Source organism: Moschus berezovskii, chromosome 11 (genome assembly GCF_049115385.1).
Source record: "Moschus berezovskii isolate FMDL1 chromosome 11, NW_MosBer_1.0, whole genome shotgun sequence".
Classification (NCBI taxonomy): Eukaryota; Metazoa; Chordata; class Mammalia; order Artiodactyla; family Moschidae; genus Moschus; species Moschus berezovskii.
The window spans coordinates 101,424,225-101,437,099 of record NC_142470.1 but is presented as its reverse complement, the minus strand read 5'-3'; positions in this window follow the sequence as shown (position 1 = coordinate 101,437,099).

Below are 12,875 nucleotides of genomic sequence, written 5' to 3'. Positions count from 1 at the left end.
TCAGAATTCTTGCTTCTCTGGTTGGGTTTTCTTCTCTAGACTTTCTCTAGCTCTACACGAGGGTCTATTAATGGTCTGCCATTCACTAGCTGCTTGAGGGCAATCACCAGATCTTATTCATTTTTATTTCTCGAAAGTCTAATAGGGTACCTAACACTTAGCAAAACGATTTTCATCTTTAAGTTAAACAGACTCAGATAAAGGAAGCACACATACCAAGTTCTTGCTCCATCAGGGTTGTTTAAGAATTCTGCAGGTTTTCTGAGAGAGTGTTTGGTTTGGTATAAGATAAGGAAATGAACACGAGTTTCTCTGAAACTTAGATAGTTCATACAAAGGAGAATATGGAAACCAAGAAGCAATAATGGTAAATATGACTCAGAGAGGTAACCAGTCATACTCAGAAAATACAGCAGTGCATCTCTGCATAGACTGGTAACAAGGAAAACAGGTTGAGTACAGGGTGGGGAAGTGTTTGTCAAAGGAGGCTAGGAAAAATGAGAATGGTGTTTCTGATATGAATGTTTAGAGCACTTGTGCTTTGGTATTATGCAAGTAATCCAATTACACACAATCCTGTGACTAAGTGGAAACTACATTTGGCAAATTTTAGGAAGACATCCTCAGATACACATACCTCATGGCTGCTAGGGTTTATTTTAAAGTAGTCCGAGTGGGAAAGGTAACAAGAATTGTGAAGATCAAATGTGGAGGGAAATGCCGAGAAAAGGCGACAAAAAAGTTTGTTTTGGGGATATAGATATAGGCCAGAGGTTAAGAGGGTAGCTCTGGAGCCTGACTGCCTAATTTTTTTTAATGTAATATCCTATATTGGTGACTCAGATGGTAAAGAATCTGCCTGCAATGCAGGAGACCCAGGTTCTATCCTTGGGTGGGGAAGATCTCCTGGAGAAGGGAATGGTGACCCACTCCAGTATTCTCACCTTGAGAATCCTATGGACAGAGGAGCCTGGTGGGCTACAGTCCATGGGCCACAAAGAGTTGGGCATGACTGAGTGACTAAAATACACTTATATTGATTGGTTTTATGATGTTGGGCAAGTAATCTTTGGTTTTCTCATCTCAAAACTGATGGTAGTGGTCATGTGATTTGGGAAATTAATAGATTTCTTGGGAGGCATTTAAGATATTGCTTGTAAATAACAACTGTTCAGTCCTTGTTATTCCTATGATTATTTCCCAACAAAATATGAACATTTTTCAAACTTTCTCTGGCCTTTCAATCATACTAGCACACTATCATTTTTTAAAGTATTCTCTAATCTAAACTGAAATGCCTTTGACTCCCATATGCAGGAGAATTACAGAACCACTTACAGTGAAAGATGAGGTATGCTAAGGTAGGGAAGGAGACTTCTGTTGAACAGATTCTGAAAACCTTGGCTTTTCTTACCTAAAGACACTGTTACTTGTCACTGAAAGATTTGCACCCTTACACATCTCTAGCGCTTGCAGTTGGGTGCAACTACTGTAACTCTGTAGCTTTGAAATCGTAAGTTCAGCTATATGGATTCCATATTGATCGACCTGATCTTAAATATATAAATCAAAAATCACTGTGTATGTATGTATGTGTGGGTCTGTGCCTAGACCCTATTAATGGAGAAAAATCTGAAAAAAAGAGTATATACGTGTGTGAGTGTATGTGTGAAAGTGTTAGTCGCTCAGTTGTGTCTGACTTTTTGTGACCCCATGGACTCCTCTGTCCTTGGAATTCTCTGGGCAAGAATACTGGAGTGGGTCACCATTCCCTTCTCCAGGGTATCTTCCCAACCCAGGGGTTGAACCTCGGTCTCCTACATTTCAGGCAGATTCTTGACTGTCAGAGCCACCAGGGAAGCCCATATAGATGTCTGAATTGCTTTGCTGTACACAGGAAACTAACACAATGTTATAAATCAACTATACTTAAAAAAAAGAAAGAATAGCGTGGGAAACTTGCTCAACTCTTAGCAAAAGAGCCCTCTAGTTTATTGTCCACATATATTCCAGTGAATAAGCCTGGAATAACCCTCTCGGCAGCCTCTCAACGCTGCTCTGAACTTATCTCCATATTAACAGAGCAACTGTGAACACTATGATCAAGTACTGAGACAAGTCGTGAGAGAAGAGTCAAAGTTCAAGCAAGGATCATTTAATATCAGTAGTAGAAGAAATATTTGAAAAAGAGTGGGGATTCCATCCGGTCTAAAGATCTTCACAGTGAAACGAAAAAATACTATGTATCTTAAGATCCACATAGACAATCTAATGACAATTTTGCATTATGGTGCCGCTTCTGAGGGTCTTTCTCAAATAGTCCTTATATAATTAATTGTAAGTCTGGGACTATCTGATGACCTCCTTTGAATAATGGATCCATGGACCAGCCACCACATACTTGTGGTCAGGCATAATTCATTAGCATCAGACAAGAATCAATCACGTCCTACCTGAAATCTCTGGTCATCAATAAGCTTGCCAAGTTGAGAAGGCGCCCCCTGAAATTCTATAGGAAAGAAATCCCCAAATTGTGTGAAATGACATAATTGTTTCCGTAATGGATAAACATCTTTCAATGGGGGGAAAGTTTAAAACTAAATTTAAAAAATATTTATGAGATCTAATCTGTGATGCTGATATCTTAATTAAGGAAACTCTGCATGTTTGCAACTATATATTATATTGTTTGAGATTTTTGAGTTGATAGAGACAAAAAATTGAACTTAAATTCCAGTATAGAGTGAAAACGTAAGCGCTTGAAACAGTCGCATCATTTTTCAATAGACATCTTGGCAGGATTACAAATAGCAATGAAAGGTTTCAGTTCAGTTCAGATGAAAAGTTTAGGAGAATTTAATTTTCTCAGTAATTATAAGTTCTGATTTACTAGCCCACTTCTGTCCATGGAATTGTCCAGACAAGAGTGGGTTGCCATTTCCTGCTCCAGGGATCTTCCCCACTCAGGGATTGAACTTGTGTCTCCCGCATCTCCTGCATTAGCAGGCAGATTCTTTACCTTGCATCACTTGGGAAGTCCCCTTGAATGTGAATCCACCTTAAATGCTTAGAGAAACTTAAAAGGTGTGACTTTAATAAATTTATTGTCAGCTTCTTTGTATGTGTATTTTTTTTAATTATCAAAGATTATAATTGTACAGTCTTGAAAAGCATAGAACAAAGTACAATTATTGAAGGACAATTGCTCTACAATATTGTGTTGGCCTCTGCCACACATCAAGTAGAATCACTCACAGGTGAATTTATTGCCAACTTGTTAAAAGCAAAGTAAACCTCCAAATAGTTTTTCCACTGCCCTATATAAATAGTATAAAACTGCCCTGCAGGGCACCAAAGCGCACATATTTAATGTGAACTAATCTCTCGCTAAGCTTTCTGCCTGTTTGACTTTGCATTTGGCTGTTCTTCAAATTCTCCTAGAAAATGCCTTCAGACTTGGAGGTGGCAGTATGGAGCTGAGGACAAAATCCCAAGGTGACACCCCAGTGCTGTGAAGAGTTACCAGATGAGGGGGTGGTGTGTGTGACCACTGCCAGGTTCTAAGCTAGGAGAGGACCAGGGGAGCCTTTGGGAATCAATGGAAATTTCTCAAGAGACTGCAGACGACCTCTGCCTACAGTTTGGAGAATCCGGACCTGTAAGCCTAAACACAGGCCGTCCGCTTCCGCCAGAGGGATCCAGTTCTCCACGTTTGGTCTTGGTGATAAGGGACCGAGGCTGAAGAGCGTGTTTCTGGGATTACCTTTTGTTATTCTGTGCCTGTTGGGGTTTTGTCTTTCCCTAAGGGTGAGTTCCCTGGCAGAATGGCCCACTCCCTTCTCCACGTGGATGCTTTAGCTGGCAAAAGAACTGAGGCTGAAATCTGAGATTGGCTTTATGGGTGAGGTTCCTGTTTGTTCAAAGCCACCTCCTATCTTTCCCCTCTGAAGCCACCAAAGAAAACTCAGAAGATCCTGGAGTGACCCTTAATTAGCTCAGCTCCGGGAGGAGGCCCAGAGGCGCTGAAATAGAACGCCTTTCTTTTTCTGTATGGCAAATATGGTCTGGGTGAAAGGCTTTTATATGGATTTATCTGTTCTCCCGGTTTGATCTATTATCTGGGTAAAGTGAAATGGGCTTTCCTCTGTTCATTTCAGACGAGGGACCAGAATTAAAAGTTAGGCTTCCTTTAGCTCCAGCAGTTTTGCTTCAGGTAGCCCAAGGCATTGCCTCCCAATCACTAGTCCCTTCCCTTTAGGGGAAGGAAATGGAATCCAGCAGGCTGGCCCCAGGAAAAGGAAGGGGGCAGCTTTGTCTGAAGCATCAGTCTCTTGCTGTTGTGTAGACCTCCCCCTCCTCTGGGCTTCCCCTTGCCCCTTTTACTATATATTCCCTTTTTAAGGAAGTTCTGAAGGAGCACCTCACATTTTGCCATGTTAGATCTCTCAGAGCCCTAGCATTTAAGCCTCGCTTGAGAAAAATGAGTTTCAGGCATAAAAGTGGTTGAAAAGAGTTTTTGAGAGAAAGGGAGACGTCCTTCTCACTGTGAAATGAAATAGCTCCTGCCACATCAATAAATGAGAACTGTCACAGCCATCAGCGATTTTTGACTTCCAGCTGTGAATGAGTGCTCCCAAAATTGTGATGGGGGTTGGGGTGGGGTTGATGCAAGAAGCAGTCATCTGCCATTACTTAAGGCAAATAAGGAAACAGGATTTGACCCCGGATAGTTCAGTTCAGTTCAGTCACTCAGTCGTATCCAACTCCTTGCGATCTCATGGACTGCAGCATGCCAGGCTTCCCTGTCCATCACCAATTCCCAGAGCCTGCTCAAACTCATGTCCATCGAGTCGGTGATGCCATCCAACCATCTCATCCTCTGTCATCCCCTTCTCCTCCTGCCTTCAATCTTTCCCAGCATCAGAGTCTTTTCCAATGAGTCAGTTCTTCTCATCAGGTGGCCGAAATATTGGAGTTTCAGCTTCAGCATCAGTCCTTCCAATGAATATTCAGGATTGATTCCTTTAGGATGGGCTGGTTTGATTTCCTTGCAATCCAAGGGACTCTCAAGAGTCTTTTCCAACACCACAGTACAAAAGCATCAATTCTTCGGCGATCAGCTTTTTTTATAGTCAACTCTCACATCCATACATGACTACTAGAGAAACCATAGCTTTGATTAGATGGACCTTTGCTGGCAAAATAATGTCTCTGTTTTTAATATGCTGTCTAGGTTGGTCATAACTTTCCTTCCAAGGAGTAAGCGTCTTTTAATTTTATGGCTACAGTCACCATCAACAGTGATTTTGGAGCCCCCCAAAATAAAATCTCTCACTGTTTCTACTGTTTCCCCATCTATTTGCCATGAAGTGATGGGACCGGATGTTGTGATCTTAGTTTTCTGAATGTTGAGTTTTAAGCCAGCTTTTTCACTCTCCTCTTTCACTTTCATCAAGAGACTCTTTAGTTCACTTTCTGCCATAAGGATGGTGTCATCTGCATGTCTGAGGTTATTGATATTTCTCCTGGCAATCTTGATTCCAGCTTGTGCTTCATCCAGTCCAGCATTTCTCATGATGTACTCTGCATAGAAGTTGAATAATCAGGGTAACAGTATACAGCCTTGACGTACTCCTTTCCCAATTTAGAACCATTGTGTTATTCCATGTTCAGTTCTAACTGTTGCTTCTTGACCTGCATACGGATTTCTCAGGAGGCAGGTCAGATGATCTGGTATTCCCATCTCTTGAAGAATTTTCCACAGTTTGTTGTGATCCACACAGTCAAAGGCTTTGGCGTAGTCAATAAAACAGAAGTAGATTTTTCTCTGGTATTCTCTAGCTTTTTTGATGATCCGAGGGACCCCAGTTAGCTCAGGTACATATGAAAGGAATGAATTCAATGAACCCAGAGGTTTGCATCTTCCCATACATAGAATGCTAGATTCCTTAATTTGATATTTGATCTTTGATGTTCAGACTGCCTGCTCCCTTTGTTGCAAACTTGTATATAGCCTGACTCCCCTTCCCGCCTATTGGAGCAATTTTCTCAGAGCTACTGAGATGCTGTTTCCTGGGCTTGGAGTCCTAAATGTTCCCACTAAATAATATAACTCTACTTTTCAGGTTATGACTCTCTTTTTTTCAGTTGACTTCACTCTAACAGCAGCTTCTTCATTGTCCTGGAATGCACTTCCCACACGGCCACCTACTTGATCTCAAGTTAGTTTTTGGAATTCGTTGGGTAAATTCACCTTTGAGTTTGGGAAGTTTTTTATCTTTATTTTAATCCAAGCTTTAAAATGTGTTTGCACAGAGTAATACAGAAAACTCTGTATTCATTCTTTTAATTAACTCTTATGATTCCATTTTTATATATAACTCTTGGATTCATATGGAATTTACTTCCATATGAAGAATAGGTAATAAATCATTTTTTTCCTTCAAATAACTAAAATTCAATAAATTAATAACAGATGACAAAGATCCGTCTAGTGAAAGCTATGGTTTTCCCAGTAGTCGTGTATGGATGTGAAAATTGGACTATAAAAAAAGCTGAGCGCTGAAGAATTGATGCTTTTGAACTGTGGTGTTGGAGAAGACTCTTGAGAGTCCCTTGGACTACAAGGAGATCAAACCAGCCCATCCTAAAGGAAATCAGTCCTGAATATTCATTGGAAGGACTGAGGCTGAAGCTGAAAGTCCAATACTTTGGCCACCTCATGCGAAGAGTTGACTCACTGGAAAAGACCCTGATGCTGGGAAAGATTGAAGGCAGGAGGAGAAGGGGATGACAGAGGATGAGATGGTTGGATGGCATCACCGACTCGATGGACATGAGTTTGAGCAGGCTCTGGGAATTGGTGATGGACAGGGAAGCCTGGCGTGCTGCAGTCCATGGAGTTGCAAAATGTCAGACATGAGTGAGCAACTGAACTGAACTGAATAACAGCTTCTTGAAGAGAAGTGGGACATTCTTAGATCTGAGTACAAACCCAAATAGTGATCTGAACCAGACCTTGTGCAAAATTGACATGAAGTCACCCCTTTCAGCCCAATTTAGTGCAAGAAAAACCAGAGAGCACTTAGGAGTGTTTCTTTAAGCTCAGTTGAAGAGAATATGAAAAGAAAAGAAAAAGAAATTGTTTTTGCCACATACGTTTAAACTGCCTTCTTTTGGGAGGTCTTTCAATAGAGGACAAGTTGAAAGCTTAAAATGTTATTTTCTGAATGTTTGGAAATATGAAATATTCTCTTAAGAACAAGTGTAATTACATGCAAAAGTAATTCTTGCTTATCATATCAACATTTTATCTTCAAACTTTTATTTCTGTATTTGGCTGTGCCGGGTGTTAGTTCTGGCATGTGCAACTTTTTATTTGTGGCATACAAACCCCTCGTTGTGACATGTGGGATCTAGTTCCCAGACCAGGGAGTGAACCCAGGCTCCTGCCTTGGGAGCACAGTCTTAACCACTGAACTGCCAGGCAAGTCCCACCTACCAACATTTTGTCTTAATGATTCTCGAACTTTGTTGTGCATAAGACTCACCTGTGAAATTTGTTCAAAGCATGAGCATTGGCACATTCTCCCTCTCATCTCCCCTGAAATGATCCACGAGGTCTGTGCTGGGGCCAAGGCACCTGCATTTTGACAGATGTATGCACTGTCCGTTCTTCGGTGAACCAGAGGGTGTCATTTATCTGCAGGACCACGGAGCCCACCCTCTTTCTTGGTCTTGGCTATGGTGGGGGCTCCCTCGGTCCTTCCTTTCCTACCCTTGCCTGTTCTGCTCTTCTCCCTGCGTAGTGGGTGGGGGTGGGGGAAGGCAAGCTCCATGCATCAAATCCCTGGACTTTGTAAGATTAAAATGGTAGAGAAGGTTCCATATGAAGAAGAATAAATCAGTCTGTGTCTCTTCATCTGGAAAGTCAAAAATTGCCCAGCAACACCCTCGATTCAGAAGGGCAGAACTGGTTGTACCATGGAGACTGAGGGGGTGCTAACCTTTAGAATCACTGAAGAAGCATCTCCGAAAGAACAACGTCACCTGGCCTTGAATCCGAAAGGAAACATTTGATCACAGCCTGAAAAAGTTTGGGGAAGGTAAATGTATGACCCAATCAATGATGTATTGAACATAAAGAACTTATTATCAGCAAATAAATTATGTTAAAGATTTTAAGAACATTCTGGAGACATTTATGCATGTTGGATACGTGTTCTTACATATGATTCTATGTGTGTGTGCTCAGTCATTCAGTAATATCCAACTCTTCTCGACCCCATGGACTGTAGACAGCCAGGCTCCTCAGTTTATGAAATTTCCCAGGCAAGAATACTGGAGTGGGTTGCCATTTCCTTCTCCAGGAGATCTTCCTACCTGGGGATCGAACCTCAGTCTCTAGTGTCGGCAGGCAGATTCTTTACCATTGTGCCACCTTATTCTCTCATCGTGTTTAAATATAATGTTCAGTTCAGTTCAGTTGCTCAATCGTGTCCGACTCTTTGCGACCCCATGAATCACAGCATGCCAGGCCTCCCTGTCCATCACCAACTCCGGAGTTCACTCAAACTCATGTCCATTGAGTCGGTGATGCCATCCAGCCATCTCATTCTCTGTTGTCCCCTTCTCCTCCTGCCCCCAGTCCCTCCCAGCATCAGAGTCTTTTCCAGTGAGTCAACTCTTCACATGAGGTGGCCGAAGTATTGGAGTTTCAGCTTTAGCATCAGTTAAAAGCACCATATATTATAGAAATATTACTTGCCTGCTATTACTTAGTTTATGAATTCTTCAAAGCTCTTAAAAGTATTTTCAAATTATTTTTCAAATTCTCTCTGCTACTTCATGTGGTCTCCAGCAATGGACAGGTACACCAATTCCATTTATATCTTCAACAGAACCACAGACTGTAATTTTTTTTTAATTATGCAGGAACTTTATTATTGCTTTCATTTGAGATCTTCCACTATAAATGCAGTTGGACAATTTTCAGTTGACTCACACACCTTTATTTACCTCCCCATACTTTGTCCATAATGCAGTAGAAAGTATTTTAGTGACTTTTATGCCTTAAAAATAATCACCACATATAGGGGAGAAGGGATACATGTATATGTATGGCTGAGTTGCTCTGCTTCGCACCTGCAACTATCACAGCATTGTTAATAGTCTATACTCCAATATAAAATAAAAAGGTAAAAAAACAAAAATATTTTTATTAAATGACATTTTTATACAAGCTTTTTTAAGTAAAACTGATTCTCTTCCTGCAGTTAGTCTTCACATAGGTTAAAGCGCACATTAGTGAAGAGTAGTTGTTTCATTTAAGAAAGAAGTAAAAATAAAGTCGTGTTCTTGTCCTTGATGGGATGAGAACCAGTAAGTATGCTGGGCAGAAAGGTCTCTTTGTAATCAATTACAGAACCAGGGCGGAGGTGGGAGTCAGAGTTTCTGTTTGAGACCAAACTAAGGGAAAGGGAGCCCTCTTGTCTGATGACACAGAGCAGATCAAACTCAGTTCCTTTCCATGCCCCACGTTTGTTTGCTTATTTACCTAGGTAAAAGGGCTTAACTGCACAGAAAAGCCAGCTTCTCTATTGACATAAATCTCATTTCACCTGACCCACAAATGATGGTTTTTCTTGTTGTTCAGTGGCTAAGTCATGCCTGACTGTTTGCGACCAAATGTCGGACTCTGGCACTTCAGCACACCAGGCTTCCCTATTAATACTTCACTGTCTCCTGGAGTTTTCTCAAACTCATGCCCATTGAGTCGGTGATGCCATCCAACCATCTCATCCTCTGTTGTCCCCTTCTCCTCCCACCTTCAATCTTTCCCAGCATCAGGGTCTTTTCCAATGAGTCAGCTCTTCGCATCAGGTGGCCAAAGTATTGGAGCTTCAGCTTCAGCATAAGTCGTTACAGGGAATATTCAGGACTGATTTCCTTTAAGATGGGCTGGCTGGATCTGCTTGCAGTCCAAGGGACTCTCAAGAGTCTTCTCCAACACCACAGTTCGAAAGCATCAGTTCTTCAGCGCTCAGCCTTCTTTAAGGTCCAACTCTCACACCCAGACATGACTACTGGAAAGACCATATGATAATGGTTGGCAGCCTTCAAAAGGGTACCAGCACACAACTCCAACACTTCTTCCAAAGGAACTGCAGTACCAGCTCTACATTCAGGTTGTACAATTTTTTTTGAAGAACTGAATGGCTCTCCATTTGTCAAGCATTTCCATGAAATGGGTTTTTTCTTCAATCATTTATAAAATCTCATTTCAGTGTTGGATGAGAAGCCAATTTGATGACATTGTCCTGCAGGGGCTCCCCACCCTGGCTGCACACTGGACTCTCCTGGGGTTTTAAAAGATACCAATGTTCCCACTCCCACCCCAAGGTTCTGAGGTATTGGCCTGGGGATTTCAATAAGACCCTCAACCAAGTAAAGAAGCCCTCAGCACTCTAGTAGGGGGATAATGAAAGTGTTATTCATTCAGTCGTGTCCAACTTTGCAACCCCATGGACTGTAGCCCATCAGGCTCCTCTGTCCATGGAATTCTCCAGGCAAAAATACTTGAGTGGGTTGCCATGCCCTTCTCCAGGGGTTCTTCCCAACCCAGTGATCAAACGTGGATCTCCTATATTTCAGCAGATTCTTTACCATCTGAGCCACAAGGGAGGCCCCAGTGGGGGATAATGGATGTCGTTTAACTGTTCCCTCATTTGGGCCCTCCATTCATAAAAAGTGGATAATAACATAGTAGTTTATTTCTCAAAGGAAGAGATTCATGAGGATTTTTTTTTTGGTCTGTTTAAACCTGTTTGTTTCGAAGAAATACCTACAAGGTATCTTGACATAGAGACAGGATCAAAATTATGCAAGCTAGTCAAATCTTCTAAGAAGTAGTTCTTCGTGTTTGAGACTTTACATTGTTGTTCAGTCATTAAGTCATGTCCAACTCTTAGTGACCTCACGGACTGCAGCATGTGAGGCTCCTCTGTCCTCCACCATCTCCTTACATAAATGCTGTCAAACACAATGCCTACCAAAGGTAAGTAGGACATTCATCTTTTCCCCCATGATCTGGCCCATATTCGCTGGTTTAACCTGTTTAACTATATCCTCTGTTCCTCCCCCTCTCTGTTCCTATGCCATCCAGACCAGCTCCTTTACACTCCTCTTAATCCCTACTGGCTGGCCATGGTGGCTGATTCTCTCTGCCACATGGTTGTTGACTGACTGACTGACGGCACTTTTCTATTGTTTTGGGAGCCAGAGAGACTGTTACTAGTAGCAGTGCCACAGTGACCTCTCTTGATGAAACCAGAAAGTGCAGCAAGAGAAGCTCCAGAAAGGAGTCCAGTTGAGGCTGAAATGTGAGCTATTCCTGGTTTCAGGCTGGGCAGTGTTGTCAGAGGTGAATGAGCTTAAGGACAATGTGGAGAGCAGAGCTGTGAGCTGCAGTCCAGCCCAGCATTTTTCTCAACAACTTGTCTGATTCTGTCTCTCTGTGGCCACATTCCAGAGGCCCAACTTTGAATTCACTCTTTTAAATGATTTTGCTAGTTTTTCATCATTCAAAGAATTAAACATTTTGTACTGTGCATTTTTTTTTAATGAGCCACCCAAGGTAGTCTAATTTAGGCAATTTAAAAACTCCCTGCCACGTTTTAAAAGAAAATGTCACAATGCTTTAGGGTAGTTTTAAAAACTGTTCTTTTAATTTTTATTTGTTCTTATTGTTTATGTACTGATGGGTGGAACCACGCATCCAATTCCATGTCTCCAGTTCCCCCTAACTTCCTACATACTCCTATTGCTCGCTGTCAACCAAGAGAAAACAGAAATGGAAGAGAGGGCTTCCTATAACAGTGTCAAGGTGATCGCTTTTATAAGCCATTTCAGAAATTTAATGCATGCCAAGACATGGAAGCAACCTGAATATCCACTGACCGGCGAATGGATGGGGAAGCATGTGTTTGCATGCTAAGTCGCTTCAGTCATGTCCGATCCTTTTGTGACCCATGGACTGCATTTGTTTTTTAAAAAGAAATTAAATGTAAGCCAGTTTAATCCTATGAAAGAAGTAAAAATGGGAATACCAATCATAAACACATCTGCTAGGGGGGTATCAAACCAGCAATGAGTTAATTTGGACTTCGGCTCTCAATGAAGTATTGGAATTTTAACCTTTAGACTGAATCCCTTAACTTTCTGCCCAATTAACTCAACTTGCAGATGGAACTACACACAAAGCAAACCATATGGACAGCAGTCCTGTTTCCCTGTCACCCAGGAGTTATAATATGGCTTATCTGCCTTCTGATAACTTAGAGGTTAAAGAAAGAAACAGGAGGTAGGGTATTTATTTCACTGGAAATAAGATATTAATATGAATGTCATTTGAACAAAACGATTATTTTAGATGTAGTAACAAAGGAAAGCAGAGAAGGCAGTGGCACCCCACTCCAGTACTCTTGCCTGCAAAATCCCATGGATGGAGGAGCCTGGTGGGCTACAGTCCATGGGGTTGCTGAGGGCTGGACACGACTGAGCGACTTCACTTTCACTTTTCACTTTCATGCATTGGAGAAGGAAATGGCAACCCACTCCAGTGTTCTTGCCTGGAGAAACCCAGGGACGAGGGAGCCTGGTGGGCTGCCATCTATGGGGTCGCACAGAGTCGGACATGACTGAAGTGACTTAGCAGCAGCAGAAACGAAGGAAAGAGTATACAAAAGAACAGGTGAAGAATTCACTTTCTTTCCTGGAGAATAGAAACACACTAAATATTGACTCCATCACCACCTTTAGGGCGTCAGCCTGGGACCCCCTTCGCTGTGGGCAAAGCTGTAGACCTCCATGTTCAG